This window comes from Suricata suricatta, chromosome 5 (genome assembly GCF_006229205.1).
Source record: "Suricata suricatta isolate VVHF042 chromosome 5, meerkat_22Aug2017_6uvM2_HiC, whole genome shotgun sequence".
NCBI classification, from domain to species: Eukaryota; Metazoa; Chordata; class Mammalia; order Carnivora; family Herpestidae; genus Suricata; species Suricata suricatta.
Window position 1 is genome coordinate 132179183 of NC_043704.1, and position 16847 is coordinate 132196029.

General features: G+C 39.7%; 1 long non-coding RNA gene across 1 annotated transcript; it reads left to right on the forward strand.

The window, feature by feature from the left end:
* Nucleotides 1-12429: 12429 nt before the first annotated feature.
* LOC115291632 lies at nucleotides 12430-15526 on the forward strand. Its single transcript, XR_003908600.1, has 3 exons — nucleotides 12430-12494; nucleotides 14624-14787; nucleotides 15289-15526. It is a non-coding gene; the product is annotated as an uncharacterized LOC115291632 (long non-coding RNA).
* Nucleotides 15527-16847: the final 1321 nt, after the last annotated feature.

Here is a 16847-nt window from a genome sequence, read left to right on the forward strand (position 1 = left end):
AAAGGAGAAAACAGTACAAAGATGTTATTATAAATACTATCCATCGCTGTTCTGCAATATCTAAGCCCACAAAAGAAGATCAAGAAGAGGGGGAAACAACTTTAGTTATGGAAGAGAAAGAGGAATAATGTTATTTACTGATGTTATGATTGTGTTTCCAGAGGTATCAAAACCAGGGGGAAAAAACAGTTGAAAAATGAGTATCCTCCATAAGCTACTTTGTCTAAATGACCAGTCTCCAACCAAATACACAAAAATCAATTGGTTTTATATATACAAGTAATAGTTAGAAAATTTCATTTAAACATCCCACTCATAATGAGATGAATAAATTACCTAGGAATATATTTAATAGGAAATATTTAAGACTCACAGGAAGAAAACTACAAAAATTTATTACAAATTTAGAAGAAGACTTGAATAAACAGAAAGGAACACTGTGCTTTGCTCTAGTTTGTTTACTGGGAACTTGTAAAGCTGTCGGTTTTGAAGGGGGCTCAGAGCAACATAATCTAATTCCACTCATGAATGTAGATGCAAAAATCCCAAGCAGAACAGGATCAGATGAAGTCTAGCAGCATATTAAAAGAGCAACACTTCAAGAACAAATAAGGTTTATTCAAAGAATACAAAGATTGATCAATTTTAGAATAGAAAGTTTGTCTGTCTTGTTGTCATTTATATTCCTGGCATGCATCATAGTTCTTGGCATATAATAGGTGCTCAGTAAATACGTTTTGATTGCATGAATGAACATTAAGTAATTGTTTAGTTTGTCACATTAACAGATTAAAGGAGAAAATCCACATGATATCTTAATAGATGCCACCCAAATTTTGATAAAATTCAATACCTGCTTTTCATCCAACTGTGAGGTAGAGTGAGCCCATTTATCCTGGTAAAGTTTTCTTTCAGAAACACACAGCAAGTGTTATACGTGGTAGTGAAAGTCTAGATTCAGGAGCAAGAACACTGTGCTTACTTTCTCAGATATGTCAAAACCTTACTGGAAGTCACAGTTAATGAATCAATAAAGAGAAAAAAAATTTTTTTTTAAAAACTGTGAATTTGGGCAAGCAAAGAGACAAAACAGTCATTATCTGCAGATAACGCAGGTACCATCTCAAATGCAGAAACTAGAAGAAGGTTAAATGACAACTGATAAGAGATTGATTCCAAGATCAACATAGAATCACCTGTGTCTTTTTCATGTCCCAGCAATAACCAAATAAAACTTTAATAACCATCCCCATCACAATTGTAACAAAACAATTAAATTCTTTTTTTTCAAAAAGTTTTTAATGTTTTATTTATTTTTGAGAGGGACAGAGCACAAACAGGGGAAGAGCACAGAGAGGAAGACAGAGAATCCAAAGCAAGCTCCAGGCTCCGAGCTGTCAGCACAGAGCCCAATGTGGGGCTCAAACTCATGAACCATGAGATTGTGACCTAAGCCAAAGTCGGTTGCTCAATGGACTGAGCCACCCAGGGGCACCAGAAAGCAATTAAATTCTTAGCAGTAAAACCAAGAGAAATATGCTGAGACTTAGATGAAAAAAATAGTTTAAAACTTATGGAAAACTTAAATAAATGAAAAGGAAACCATGTTCCTGGCTTGTGAAGATCTCTGTAATTTCTCTATAAATTCAATTAAGGCTTAATCAAAAGTCCCATATTAATTTTTTTTGAAAGGAACTCAATAAGCCACTTCTAAACTCGGGAAGAAAAAAAATAAAAGCCAAGGTTTTTTTTTTTTTTTTTTTTTTTTTTTTTTTTAAAAAGGGACAATCGAGGAGCCTGAGTGACACAGTCAATTAAGCATCTGACTTTGGCTCAGGTCCTGATCTCACAGTTCATGAATTTGAGCACTGTGTCGGGCTCTGTGCTCACAGCTTTGAGCCTAGAGCCTGCTTTGGATGCTGTGTCTCCCTCTCTGTCTGCCTCTCCCCTACTAGTACTCGTGTGTGTATGTGTGTGTGTGTGTGTGTGTGTGTGTGTGTGTGTGTGTGTGTCTGTGTGTCTTTCAGAAATAAATAAACATTAAAAAAAAGAGGGACAATGAGGAGCAATTTGCGCTGCAATAGTGAAAACAAACTATAATCTCTAGTAATTAAAAAGTACAGTATTTGCCAAGAGCCCAATCAATCACTAGATCAAAAAGAAAGGAAATCTATGTGCCCACCTCACCCCATTCACTACAAGAAAATTCCATGTGCATTAAAAAACTGTTAAGTTTTTTAAAATTTAAAAATATAGAGGACAAAGATAATATTTTTATAACTTTGGCATGGAGGCCTTTGTAAGATATAAAATCCAAAAGACATGAAGTAACAGATGGACAGATTTGCCCACATTAAAATCAAAAATTTTTGTATGACAAAAAACAATATGAGGCTCTAAAGCGTAGACTCAAAGTTTAGACTCAAACTGTCTTTGCACCATATTTAATAGAGTACTCGTAATCTGACAAAAACGGGAGCCCCTTTACATAGTAAAGGAAAAGAAACAACCAGTTTTTAACATGGGCAAAGGATAAGAGTAAAGAATTTACTCCACAATAATTATAATCAGCCCTAAAGATGTTTAGCCCCATTAACTGGGGAGACAGGAAGTGAACTGAGAGTTTTGCTCCTAGAGCATCGACTCAAGTGTCAGGGAGGGTTAGGGAACAGATGTTCTCATGTGATGCATTGCTGGTGGGGGATAAATTGGTGACGATGGTTTGGCAGTGTCAGGATTAAACCTGGGCTTTCAATTAAAGGAAAATATATGCACACACATACATTGTTCATAATAGTCCAACAGGAGAGACTTCGTGTGTGTCTGACAACAGGAATCATCTCTAGTACTATACAATGTATGCGGGCAGAAGAAGGGAATCCTATGTGGGCAGAAAAAGGAATTATCCTGACCTGTACATATGGACATATAAAGCAAGACATTGCTAACATAAACGTAAGCGCCATGAGCTTGAGGACTTTATTTTGTTCACCCTGTATCCTGATCACTTTAAACGACACTTGGAATGTGGAAAGTTCTCAGTTAAAAATCTCTTGAGTAAATGAGTGTGAAAAAAAGCAAACGTATGAACATTTTAAATATAATGGTCCTATGAATGTTAAAATTGAATATATTCTTATGTTTAAAAATATAGCAAAGGGGCTTGAAAACGAAGCTGCAAAGTTCTCTCTCGTGCTGGTTTGTAGGAATAGAGGACAGACGTGGTTGGTGAGTGGTTTATCCTTTTCTGTGTAATGAAATTGCTCAAATTCAGGGACATGAAACAACCACCATTTTATTATTTCCTCTGATTCTGGGGATCATGAATTTAGACAGAGGACAGCAGAGATAGCTTGTGTCTGCTCTAAGGTGGCTGAGCCTCAGCTGGGCAGACTCAGAGGGCTGAGGATATTTCAGAAGACTGGGGTTGGATCATCTGGAGGCGTTATGGTGGCTTAGAGTCCAAGAGCAGCTACTCCAGTGAACAAAGTAGAAGGTGTCTGACCTCTTATGACCTAACCTGGGCAGGAACACAGAATTATTTCCACTGCACTCTACTGGTTGAACACCTCACAAGCCCACACAATTTCAAGGGCAGGGGATATAGACCCCACCTCTCAGTGGGAGGAATGGTAAAGAAATTACGACTGCCCTTTAAATCCACCAGAGAAGGGAAATGCTTATTTCTTATTACTCTTTTTAAAAATGTAATCTTTTGAATTTGAGGATTATTCATGGCAGTAAAAGATTAGTTAAAAACATAGACTCTGGAACCAGAAGATCCCAGTTCAAATCCCGGCTTTTCCACTTAATAGCTGATTGACCTTGAGCAAACATTTAGCCCCTCTTTGCATAGGTTACTTTATATGTAAAATTAGAGGTAATGATAACATCTACTTCATAGGACTATGATGAAGATTTCATGCATTCATATATTTAAAAGTCCATAGAACAAAGTCTGGTCTTTTAAGAATAATAATAATAAGAGATAAGGATACACATTAAATGAATCCTTAGCCCTCAGCTCAACTTAAAATCTTTTATTCTAGTTGCCTAAGAAATCACTCGAAAACTAGTCTGAGCCTCCTCACAGCATGGCCACCTTAAAGTTCCTATACAAAAAGTCAGAGGTCCAAAGATGAGTATTTCAAATGAATGGGGTGAATTCTCAGTAGCCTTCTCCTCTGGCCTAACCTCTGAAGCCAACGGAGTCCCTTCTCCTTCTCTAATGGCCCGCCACTCCCTCAGCTTAGTTCAGACTCAAGGAGGACACTTATAGATTACCTATTCAAGAAGAATGCTTACAGGGGCACCTGGGTGCCTCTGTCAGTTAAGTGTTGGACTTCAGCTCAGGTCATGATCTCACAGTTGCGTGAGTTCAAGCCCTGCATTGGGCTCTGTGCTGACAGCTCAGAGGAGCCTGCTTCAGATTCTGTGTCTCCCTCTCTCTCTGCCCCTCCCTTGCTTGTGTTCTCTCTCTCTCAAAAATAAATAGATAAACTTAAAAAAAAAAAAAAGAAAAAGATGACCTCTCATTGGGAGGAATGGCAAAAAAAACGTGAACATTTCTTTTAAAATTTCTGGACTCTCTCAGTATGGCCTATTGGACTAGAAACAGCTTTAGGTATCAGATTTCCTTGTTTGAATACCATCCTATTCACTTACTATTTAGACCTGGTCTCTTTAATAAGTTAACACACGTTACGTTAACTTCATTGCTTTAGCTAGAAATAAAGGATTCATTTATTAATAAAGGATTTGTTGGAATAATCATAGTATTACCCTTTTCTATGGACATAATGGATAGCTCTTGGGCTGCTATGCCATAGGTCAGGAAGTTTCAAAAGATCAACAGTAGGCAAATTTGTATGATGTATGAATATAGAGTGGCAGTAAAATTCCTTGGTGTCCTTCACCTTCTTAGAAATTACCATAAACACACCTTTGCCCGAAGAATTTTCCATACTTCATATTCCCTGCTGGGTAAATGCCTAGTTTCCCACTTTTAGGGTGGTCTAGTTTCAAGCAAATAAAAATCTCTGCCAGATTTGAATATATACTCCCCCTTTCTCTTTCCAATCACCTGGGCATTGTAGCACGCTTCTAGAAAACTTGAGACTGCTATAGAAACCCTTCTTGGGATTCACCATACAGTCCTCTTTTCTCATGCCTAGATGGTGAGCAAGGGCTCATAAAATGCATATCATATCATTATATTATGTTTAAACATTTTTATTTCTCCAGAGAATTTAAAATACACAAACATGTGACTCTGTGAGGAAATGATCCAAAAAAGATTATAAATACAGCCATAAATGTCAAAGTTCCTAAAACATTTCACTGGCTCTATCTTCAGAAGAAAGTGTTTACACAGAGAGCACACGCCGGCATGTTTTATTATTGTTATTGTGGGCATTAAATGTTACAAATGCAATCTGTTTGACACACACATAAACGATGGTCTCCACAACCCTTTAAGAATACCTCTAATGCCGTGGAGCTGGCGAGCAGGAACAATTCAGTAAAACGTGGGCAACAGGCTCTTCAGAGCAAACAAGACATTGCCATCGCTAGGAGACAATTAGGAATTCCTCTTCAGCTTTTATCTTACTAAAGACTGAATTTAAAATTCTTATTTGTTTCACTTGTAGAATCTCTGGTAAGTATTATATGGTAAGTGGTTAATCATCGCTTGCTTTTCTGTTGGGACACATTCACGATAATGACGATTTGTTTTCTTATAACAAAAAGAGACAGAGAAAGAAGAAAAAAGGAAGGAGGAGGGAGGGGAGGGGAAGACAGAGTAAGAAGGGAGGAAAGCTGAGAAAGGAAAGGAAGGAAAGGAGGTGGAATAGAAAGCAGATGCTTTCCAGTCCAGACTGGTCATAGGTAACTAAGGGTCTCTTTCCTTGTTGGTTTTTCTTCCTCTCCAGTGGGTCAGCAGTAGGCTTTATTCATTTCATCCTTCAGGGCTATGCTTCTTTCTTTTGAAAGGGAGCTGCCCCACTCAGCCCCTGCTGTCTTCCTGTTTGGAACAAGAATCCCTCCCCTAACCTACACCCCCACACCAACATCTCTAGAGCTGTGCCGTCCCATAGAAATAGAACATGAGCCACAAATGGAAGCCACGTATATACTATTTTATTTTATTTTATTTTATTTTATTTTATTTTATTTGAGAGAGAAAGAGAGTAGGGGAGGAGCAGAGAGAGAGAGAGGGTGAGAGAGAATCCCAAGAAGGCTCCTCGCTGTCAGCAAAAAGCTGACACAGCACTCAGTCTTCATGCTTTGTGAGATCGTGATCTGGGCCAAAATCAAGAGTTGGACACCTAACTGTCCAAACCACCCAGGTGCTCCAAGCCATGTATATAATTTTAAATTTTCAATTTTCTAGTAGCCACGTTATGAAAAGTTAAAAGAAATCGGTGAAATAAATGTGAATAACATTTTATTTGAAACACGATATCCAAAATATTATAATATTAACATTTCCTCAGTATAAAAATGAAATTTGACATTCTTTTTTTTAACACTGACTTTTTGAAGTGAACCAGCCATATTTCCATTATATCCTATCCTCCATATTGCTTCCTATTCATCCTTAAAATAAACCTCTCTGCACTTGAACCAGCTTGAGTTAGTTCTTAAAGCCAAGCAAAGCCAAATACAACGGTAAGTGGAGGGTTTTGGTCACAGTGTCTTATTTACTTATTCCTGTCTTATAAAGGATTATTAGTATGGCACCAGATTCCTTTTATTCTGCTATGTGCCGCTGGAGGTGTTTGGAATTATTTGTGCTTTCTGGGATGATCGGGCTTAACTTTGTTTTTTATTTTTCCTATCATGTACCTCTTTCTATTTGATGTTACATTTTGTTTGCAAAAATACTGGTACAATGCAATTTTTCATCAGGCAATTCAGAGAGTTCCTCTTAACAATGCCCGCTGAGACTATTATGAAAGTTGTTAACATTAAATCGCCCTAGTGAGGTGCTGTCTTTGATACCGTATAATTTCATTAACTGAAATCCAAGTAAAGATCAAATTTTCCAATTCATCTAAGCCATTTATTAGCCCTAGCTTTCTTGGTGATTAACTTTGATGACAATAGCATTTCACACAACGTTCAAATGTAAAACTCTGTTGCTTACATTACTGAGGGGTTATCTTTTTGTAAACATTTCACTCGGAAGCAGTTTAAAGCGACCATGAATTTATGAGTTAATGATCCAAGCCTCAGTTTACCTATTAATTAAAAAGAAGGTTTTTTGCTTTCTTTTTGAGAGAGAAAATGTGTGTGTGCGTGTGTGTGTGTGTGTGTGTGTGTGTGCACGCACGCGCGTGCTCATTCACTAGTGGGAGGTTGGAGGGAGAAAGGGGGTTCATGACCTGAGCCAAAATCCATAATCCGTTGCTTAACTGACTGAGCCACCCAGATGCCCCTGAGAGGAAGCTTTTGGACCATAAAATATGCTGAAAACAACAGATCTCAACAATACTTTGAGTGGTGTATGAGTGCGGTAGGACACAAGTATTGTAATTGTTTTATTGAGTATTCATATGAAGCGCCTGACTGGCTCAGTCAGTTAAGCGTCCAACTTTGGCTCAGGTGATGATCTTGTGGTTCCTGAGTTCAAGCCCCACATCCGGCTCTCTGCTGTCAGTGCAGAGCCTGCTTTGGATTCTCTGTCCCCCTTGCTCTCTGCCACCACCACCCTCTTCAACTCTCTCTCCAAAATAAATAAACATTAACAAAAATTAAAAGTATTCTAATGCCCTCCCTAACATTGAAGAGTAAGATGATTGCTTGGGAAGAATGAACACTTTGGTTATTTGTAAAATTTATTCTAATTATAATTACTTTCTCACCTCTGACCTTTTACATTCAACAAGGTTGGGACTAGGACCCTTGGTGCACAATTTAAGGGATGCCTCGATATTCAGTAATCAAGAAAAAAAGTTTTTAATGCAGTATTTAAAAAAAATAAAAATTAACGGCAAAAACACATGATAAAAAGAATTTTAGAGAAAGACAGGCTCAGAGATTGCAGTGAGTAGAGAAACCTGTTCCGAGACCATTATAGGATTTTGCTATCAAACCACATTATTGTAATTTGCATAAAATTTCAGAGACTCCCACCATACATAGAGCTCAATCAATTTTAAGCTCGTAAGCAATCTAATATCTTCTCTTACCTACTATTATTCTCCTCTCAATTTTCACCCTTTGGGGTTCTCCCCAAATATTATATTGGGAAATTCAAATGTATTTTGCTCTTCAGATCAAAATTTAAAAAGTTCTCTGTTGGTGCTGCATGCTTCTAAATAACTGTGAAACCTACTTTTAGGCAGAGTATAAATAACATGGTTGAGAATAGAAATCTATGAATAGTGCTTTGAGTGAAAGATCGGTGTAGCCAATTTCACTCCATTGAGGTAACACTAGACAAGATGAGCTTGTTTTATTTCATACAAAGGAATGACCAAATTAAGCATGAGAAAATGTGAGGAGATTTTCAATCATGACTTCTTTTTTCAATTTGAATTTTTACTCTTCTGTGCTACTGGAAATAGAATTCTCAAGAGCCACCCTCTCTTTCATGAGTTATGGAAATATCGGTCTGCTCTAGACTTTATCAGGCGCCTCCTGATGCCTTGGGGCTTTCATCACTGTTTTCGATGTTTAGGGCAAATGGAAAGAAGCAAGTAGTATGGGGTCTCAAAGCTAGCCAGAGGCACCTGGCTGGCTCAGTCGATTAAGCATCCAACTACTGATTTTGGCTCAGGTCGTGATCTCCCAGCCTGACTCCTGAGTTCGAGCCCTGAGTTGGGGTCTGTGCTGACAGTGCAGAGCCTGCTTGGGATTCTCTCTCTCCCTCTCTCTCTGCCCTTCCCCAACTTGTTAGCTCACTCTCTCTCACTCAAAATAAATAACAAACATTTTTTTTAAATGTATATTCTGGAATGGGCCCTGAAAATTCTGTATTTCTGACAAGTTCTCAGGTTGATGTCAAAGTTGCCGTTTGATGCACCAGACTTTGCGTAGTAAGGATCTATGCTAATCGTGAATTTCTATTGTTGCTTTTGAGACTGAATGATTAAAAAATTACTGTACTTGGGAAAATAAGTCAGTTGGCTCTCTAGAATACAAGGTAGGAATTCTGTCTTGTTTGTTCTTATATCCCTAGTGCTTAGAATATCACAGGGCACACTGAAGGTACTTGAATGTTGGTTGTGTCGAATGAGTGATGCAGTGAAATTTGGGGCTAATTTTAGCACAGGGGTTCTTAAGGTTTTTGGTGCCGTGTTTCCTATCCCTCTGGCAATCTGCCAAGGACTACGGACCCCTTCTCAGGTTAATATTTTTAAATGCATAAAATAAAATGCGTAGAGATTACAAAGGAAACTAATTATATGGAATTGTAGTTATCAAAATATATAAAAGTCATACGTGTGATGTAATAATATGTACTTTTAAAAGACAAAATCTAGCAGTAGACCTAATAATTACTATAATTTTGAAGAAATGAGTATAAACAATGTTTTTAGGTATCTGCAACAACTGAAATTTGATAGGAAAATATCTGTGGTTTTGCGGCATATGAAGAGACAGGTATTGCTAATATTACTGTAGATTATTGCCTATATACATAAGATATGCTCTATTCCTTGAAGGTGGGTGAAAATAATGTAATCCTTTTCACATTCAAGTTCATAGACATTCTGAATTCTATTCATGAACCTGTTTAGGTCTGTGAACCCCAGCTTAAGAACCTATTTTCAGATACTTCATGGGTTTATTTACTGACCTTTTCCAATGTTGGAAAAAATTGTTTTGTTAAGAGAAAAAAAAGAACTGTGATACTTAGGATTATTTTACTTTATCCAACAAAGTGTCTAGTGCTGGACGTATAATCTCATTTTCTTAACACAGTACTTACCTTGCAGAAATGTGAAATAGCTTTTCCCAGTGATATTTTTCCTCCCTTTCATTCATGTCTACAGCAGTGACAAAAATGTAATGGATACCTACATTCACTGAATAAACAACTCACACATGCAACTTTGTAAAGTGCATTCCCATGAAACAGATCCATAAACCTGGTAAGCACACCAAGACCCCGTCAGGAATGTTTGAACTAAATCTTAATTTGTTATTCACGAGCACTTCACATGGCCTTCTAAATGAATTATGTGCTGCCTCATTGACAAGAAATGTAACAGACTACACATTGGAGAGACAGAACAGGACTTGTGGGATTGTTTTATTGAACAATTTCACAGGTGTTAACAATAGAGGTGGGCTGAAGAGTTGCAACTGGAAGAAGGTAACTCTGAGCCTGGAGTTATTCAAACACCTGTTGGCAAGCTGTCCTTTTTCTCTACCTTCCTTCTTTTGTAACAATATTTTAGGGCCACCTTACTGGTCTTTTCCTTCGGAACTCAGACAGTGGAGAGAGGGGAGCGAAGGAAGAGAGAAAAGACAGAAGGAGGGACAGAATGAATCTGGCACAGTGCTGAGGACAGCCTAACTCCCAGAGCGGGGGTCTACATTCGGAGCTGGATACAGGAGCACGTGGGTTCTGTTTGACTCCTCCACCCCTGAGAAAAACGGAATCTGAATGGTCGGACACAGTAGTGCGTGATCGTTAATAACCAGCTCCATGGGGGTGGGGGAGGGATGGAGCCTTGATGGGTAGTGTTTGCTGTCTCTGTGCTATAAATGGTTGATTTCAGCTACCAAAGTGAGGACGCTGAAAGGGGATTTAGGAAGAGCTGTATGTGTACCATCGACTCTGGTGTCCCCACATGCCAGCTCCTGAACAGCCCTTCCGGCAAGGCATGCCCTTTCTTGGGTTCCCATTGTTTCATGGCGTCTTCCCCTTGCTCACCTTCCTTTTCCCCACCCTCTTGGTCCCATCGGGCTGGAATCCATGACTTCTGCCTAGAGCTTTCCTGGGCTCCTGATGGTGGTCAGAAAGCCAGAATGAGAAATGCGCTGGTTATTTTGAGGTGTGATCAGAAACTTGCGTTCATTGTGAAGCAAGCAGGGAATTTGGCAGAAAACAGCAAGGACTGAGCCTGGATGCAGCTGCTCTAGGAAGTGTGACTTGGGTGTCATACTTGATTGGCGGCTACCTGTCTCTGTGTTTCCATCTGTCAGAAACAGCTGGGAGGTCACAACTAAACGAAAGGTGGAAAACAATTTGAAGAAGTCAAGGGGCCACACAGAAAGAAAAAAACAACTGGTACTATTATTTTTTCCCTTCAGCTTCCACACTCTACTAAATGAGAGATTCTGCAGGGATTGGCTACTATTTCTGTCTTTTCACACTTTTTCTCTTGCTAATTTTCAGTGGGCCTCTGAGATCTGATATAAACGTGCAGGAGAGGTGGAAACTGATCAAGAGGCAGGGATTTCTATTGAAAATGATCTGCATCTATTTTACCACCCATTTTAATGTTGCGGTTTTGGCGATGATCCATTTGCTTCAAAGGAAATAAAGACTTCAAGAACACATTACTTAAAAAGTCATATCATGTGTCTATATTTACCGGTGGTTAAGCTCAGAACAGAAGTAAAAGATTTTATTCGGAGTTCCGAAATCAGTATGTCATGATCCATCAGGAGATTGCAAAATCCTATTGAGTTCCAAACCAGTTACCGAAGAATACCCCCAACTTCCTTCCTCTCCTCAAGCCCAACATACACTCCCGTCCCCTTTATCAGAGGTGCTCTGCTGTGGAGGGAATCATGAAGCCGGCTGCTGTGCTATTCTACAGTCCACTGCTGCCCTAGAAGTTACTGTTGGCACGGAGTAGCAGAGTGCTCCTGGGGAGAGTAGCAGAGTGCTGCTAGCAGGAAGTTTGGGGACCTTCCCTTAATTCCATGGCCCTCTCTCACTTCTTCACTGAGTCTTCATTCTAGCCTCAGTAGCCACCCCCTGCCCTGCCTGCCACCAGGACGGATGAGAGGAGTAAAGTAACAAGCAGTGAGATTTGAATATTCATTGAAAGAGCACTTTAGAGGTACTTCAGGAAGATAAACAGTGAACCAGGTTTAAATACAGTAGCACCCCTGATCCACGGTGGGGAGGACATGTTCCAAGACCTCCAGTGGATGCCTGAGATCATGGGTAGTACCAAACACTAGATATACTATGTTTTTTTTCCTTTACATACATACCCGTGTTAAAGTATAATTTATAAAACAAACACAGCAAGAGAGTCACAATAACTAATAATAAAATAAAATAATTACCATACACTATAACAAAAGTTAGGTGAATGTGCTCTCTCTCTCAAAAAAACTTACTGTACTGCACTCACCCTTCTTGTGATGATGTGTGATGGTAAGATGTTTGATGAGATGACGTGAGGGAATAAGGTAGGCATTGTGACTTCGGAGGGTCATCTGTTTCCAGTCCACGGTTGATCCTGGGTAACTGAAATCATGGAAAGCAAATCCATGGATAAGGGGGAACTCCTGTAATGGTAAGAATTCTAGAAACCATCTCCTACTACGTTGTGGTAGGTACTTTATTTCATTTAAATCCTCCCTCAGCTGTCCATGGTCTGCCTATGGTCGAAAGGACAGGTCATTCTGAAGAGGGAGAAAAGACAGACTCAGGAACACTTGAACAAAAGAAGTTACAGTGTTAACGATCATTCTGGTCTTACTCTTTGCAGACTTGGCACTAACTTCCAGGCCTTGGATGCCCAGTCTGGCTAATTTCTACTCATCTCCTAAGACTCATCACAGACACTGTACCTTTCAGGAAAACGTCCCTGTTAGCTTCCCACTAGCACTCCTATAAGTGGACTCCTCTGATCATTGCACTTGCTATGATATACTGTCCATCTGTCCAATTGGACTGTAGGTCCCTTGAGAATAGAGCATGCAACTTATTCTTCTCTGTGCCCTCAATCCTTTTTTTTTTCTTTGCCTTGTATACAATAAGCATTCAAAAATGTTTCATGAATGAGTGAATGCTGAAGGGATAGTAGTAATAAATGAAAAGAAACTGGATGGAGGTTTTAGCAGGGAGGAGTTTTTGAGAGAATTTTAAAGAAGGGAATGTTGAGGGTAGGAAGATATGTTTCCATAGGGAAATAAGAAGCAAACAAGATAGATGTAGAAGGAAGTGAATTGTTTTGTTTAGCTGCCATCTGAACTTCAGATAAACAGCAAATAAGGGAGGGCAACTGGTGGCAGTTTGTCTAAGGCCACCATGCAGAGGAACTTAGCTATGATAAGGACCTATTGATGCCACGGCGAATGTGGATATACCGTGCATCTTGAATGCTCACATGCATGCCAGGTTGTGTTACAAAGTCAAACCCCCCAAGAGTGTTACAGGCACACTGGAAAGGAATGGAGAAAACCTCAGGCTCGAGGCTTTGTCCGTGGCTGCCCCATTCTGTTGTACTTCTGACGGCAAAAATGAACGTGTTCTGGAAGTCCACATTTTCCCCTTTCAGGCCCTGGAAAATAAAACTCAGCGGCACATATGTATTTTCACTGAATTATTAATGGCACCCGAAAATGTTCCCATTTTCACTTTTTATGATTAAATTTCATCTTTCAGGAAAATCATGTGTAATTTCTTCATCAGCTGGTAAGCAGAACAGCTTGATGCCTCAGAATATCCCTTATGTCTTAGATTCTTTGTTCTCTCATTAAACACTTTTGAGAAATATTACTCCATTTTCTCCTATGTATACAATCACGCGCGTGCGCACACACACGCATGCGCACACCACCCTCGTGTCATTAATGGCGGATGCGTGTCTTCTACAGGGAGCCTGCCATGTATTTTTAAAAATCTTCACTTCATTGCTGTTGTTGCCAGGTTGATAAAGAAGACAAGGAATAATTTCTGTCATTGGGAGCAGCTTACCAAAAACCTGTTCTGCTCCTTCAACCCTCTTCTCCCACTCTCTAAGAATGCCTGCCCTTTTCTATCTAATTTATTATCTAAAGAAATTTGCTATTTTTCCCCCAAAGGGAGGGACAAAAACTCACTCTTCAAGATGTTACTTTGTTTACTCCAGTTAATTATTTAAGAGGATTCTTTAAGCCCTCACTACTCAACCTTTACAATACCACACAGAAACAAAGATAATTTAGAAGGCTGAGAATCTTTATGCAAATTGAGATTTTTGGAGCTGGAAAGGGCACATCACAGCCTCAGCCTGGTGAGGGTTGGACACCAGGGCACAGTGGTGTTTGGTAGCTCATGATGAGGGGGATTTGGGCCACAAACGTGGGACCATTTGTTGAACATGTAAACAAATATTAATAATACAGCACTAATTTATTGCTTCTGCAGATTATTTCTAATACAGACTTGCTGACTTGTACATGTATAATACATAAACACAGCCATAAAAGTTTAATGCCTGCAGAGTAGTACAGTCACCCACAACACTGCCTGTTGACACATTTTCGCTCTTCTTAACACTGCTTCCTGGAGAGTCAGCACGATGTCAAGGTGGCGGAGTGAAGACTGACACCAGAGGAAGGGTCAGCAAAGTAACTTTTCAAAACATTTGGGTCAATTAAACTTTTGGATGGACATTTAGTAAAATGTGCGATGACCACAGATGTGGCTTTCCTTTAGTCTGAAAACCAGATCTTGAATAACCAGTTGGAGCAGAAGAACCTGTCTGCATCCCAAGCGCAAGTTGCACGGAGTTCAAAAGCTCTTATGTCGAGTACCCTAGATGTTTTGGCTGAAGACAGTTTGCACCATTTGAGAGAAGCTCATCAATCTTAAAGAAAAACGTGAGCCCACGCATTTCTTTCAAAATTAACTTACCAAGAACGAATAGAATAGGATAGTGATAATTTGTTGCAGGATCTGAATCCCAAAATTTTGGGCACATAGGATTCCTTCCTCTCTCTCTGTCAGAGCAGCTGAGGCAACATGCCTCCCTTACTGGGAACTAAGCCCTCCATTCCTTCTAGGAAAGAGAGGACACCACAGAAAAGCCTTCCAAACCATTTCTTCTTCCCCCTTTACCGGTGGGAAACTAGACTCATCCATAGTCTGGATGGTTTTTAAAAGCATTTGAATACACATTCGCCTTTTCAGCTTCTGCGTGTCTAGCACAGAAATGGAAATTGGAACCAGCCGGCTCCAGCCGTCGTCCACCCCCAAAACAGTGTCTGAAATTTCTGTTCCTCTCTGGATAGTGGATGTTCAGTCATTTTGCAGTACTTAGCTCGGCTCTAATAACAACTCCATTATGGCCCTGTGGCCTTTTTCATAACATTTATTTTCAGGTCTGCCATGTGTTGGGCATCCATAACAGCCGGGCTGACTATCACTCTGTGGCTCCAAAGGCGTCAACAGTGAGAGCGGATCTGGACTCCTGCGAAGTGTGATGGAATTGGCTGGATTTCATGTGACGAGCTCAGATTATGGCCCTTTGTCCCGAGCAGGCATGAGAGAAACAGAAAGGCTCGATACGGGCCCTGCTTCCCAAGACTACAAGGGACCATTTATGGTGATTTTTTTAGATTAAAGCTCAACTTTTCTCTCCTAAAGGTCTGTCAGTTCAGTAAGCAGGTTGCTTTCCTGGGAATTTTCTTGCGATTACCATTTGTGAAGGAAGTTATTGCTCCAGGAATGCCGGTTTTAGCCTGTGACTGAAACTAACATTTGGATAGCACCTTAGCAACTTATCTCTCTGGATCAGTTATAACCACATTCCCCTAGAATCGGGGCCTGGTATCTCTTCATGGAGACTGCAGAACTACCTGCTTAGAGGTAGACATCAATATATTACCTATATCTATCAGTGATGGACAAAATAATGGATACAGCCTCTTCCCTTTTTGCTTTGTACTGTTTCCTTCATCACTGCACTTATCAAAAGCTTTTATCATATCAAAAGGCTATGTGACAAACCCAAAACCATTGGCCTTGGCAAAAAAAATTATACTTATAATTTGTCACTGTCCTAAATTACTTGTTTCAGTAGTTGAATCACCAACAAGGAGAGCAGCCATCTTTAAATAAGCATGCTATTAGATTGAGTCTATTGAGGTTTGTTGACAATCAGTATACCAATTTCCTGCTCCCTGATGGATATTTGATGTCCAGAAAGCAAAATCAAGTTGCCTGATTTTAACTCACAAAAATATTTTCAGTTGGGCAGTTCTCCAGGATAACCAATCACCTATGTGACGTCTCCATTTGTATGTCTAATAGGTCTCTCAAACGAGTAGCATCTACAAAGAATTCTTGATTTCCCTTAGCCCTCCAAAACTTATCCAGTCTTAGGCTTCTCCATCTTTTCAGTGGCACCAGTTTGGTTGAGATGCTTAGGTTAAAATCCTCAATTCTATTGTTATCACACACCCTATTAAAGAGAAAAGCATAAGGTGATACCACCTCGCCCTTCAAAACTTTTAACGTCTTTCCTTCCACACTCATCCACACCACCATCACAGCTGTCCTAGAAGGACTCTAACTGGTCTTCCGGTGCCACCATTACTCACTGTGTTCTCTCACTGTGTTCTAACCGGTCTCACTTTCTCGCTCTTCTTCAAACACAGCTGAGTTTCATTCCACCTCGACCTGGAAGGTCCTATCTCTGTGTCTTTGCCTGGCTCACCCCCTCATTTGATGCGGGCTTCCACTGAAGTACTATTTCCCCAAGAAGCCCTTTTTTGACAACCTTTCCAACCTGTATCCCTCTTCCATTCCCACATCATCTCTGCATTCCACTTGTTTCATTCCCTTCAGAACGTGTGCATCCATTAGGGTTCTCCAGAGAAACAGAAGCAATAGGAGCTTCCTACATATAAACATATAGATTTATTTTAAGGAGTTTGTT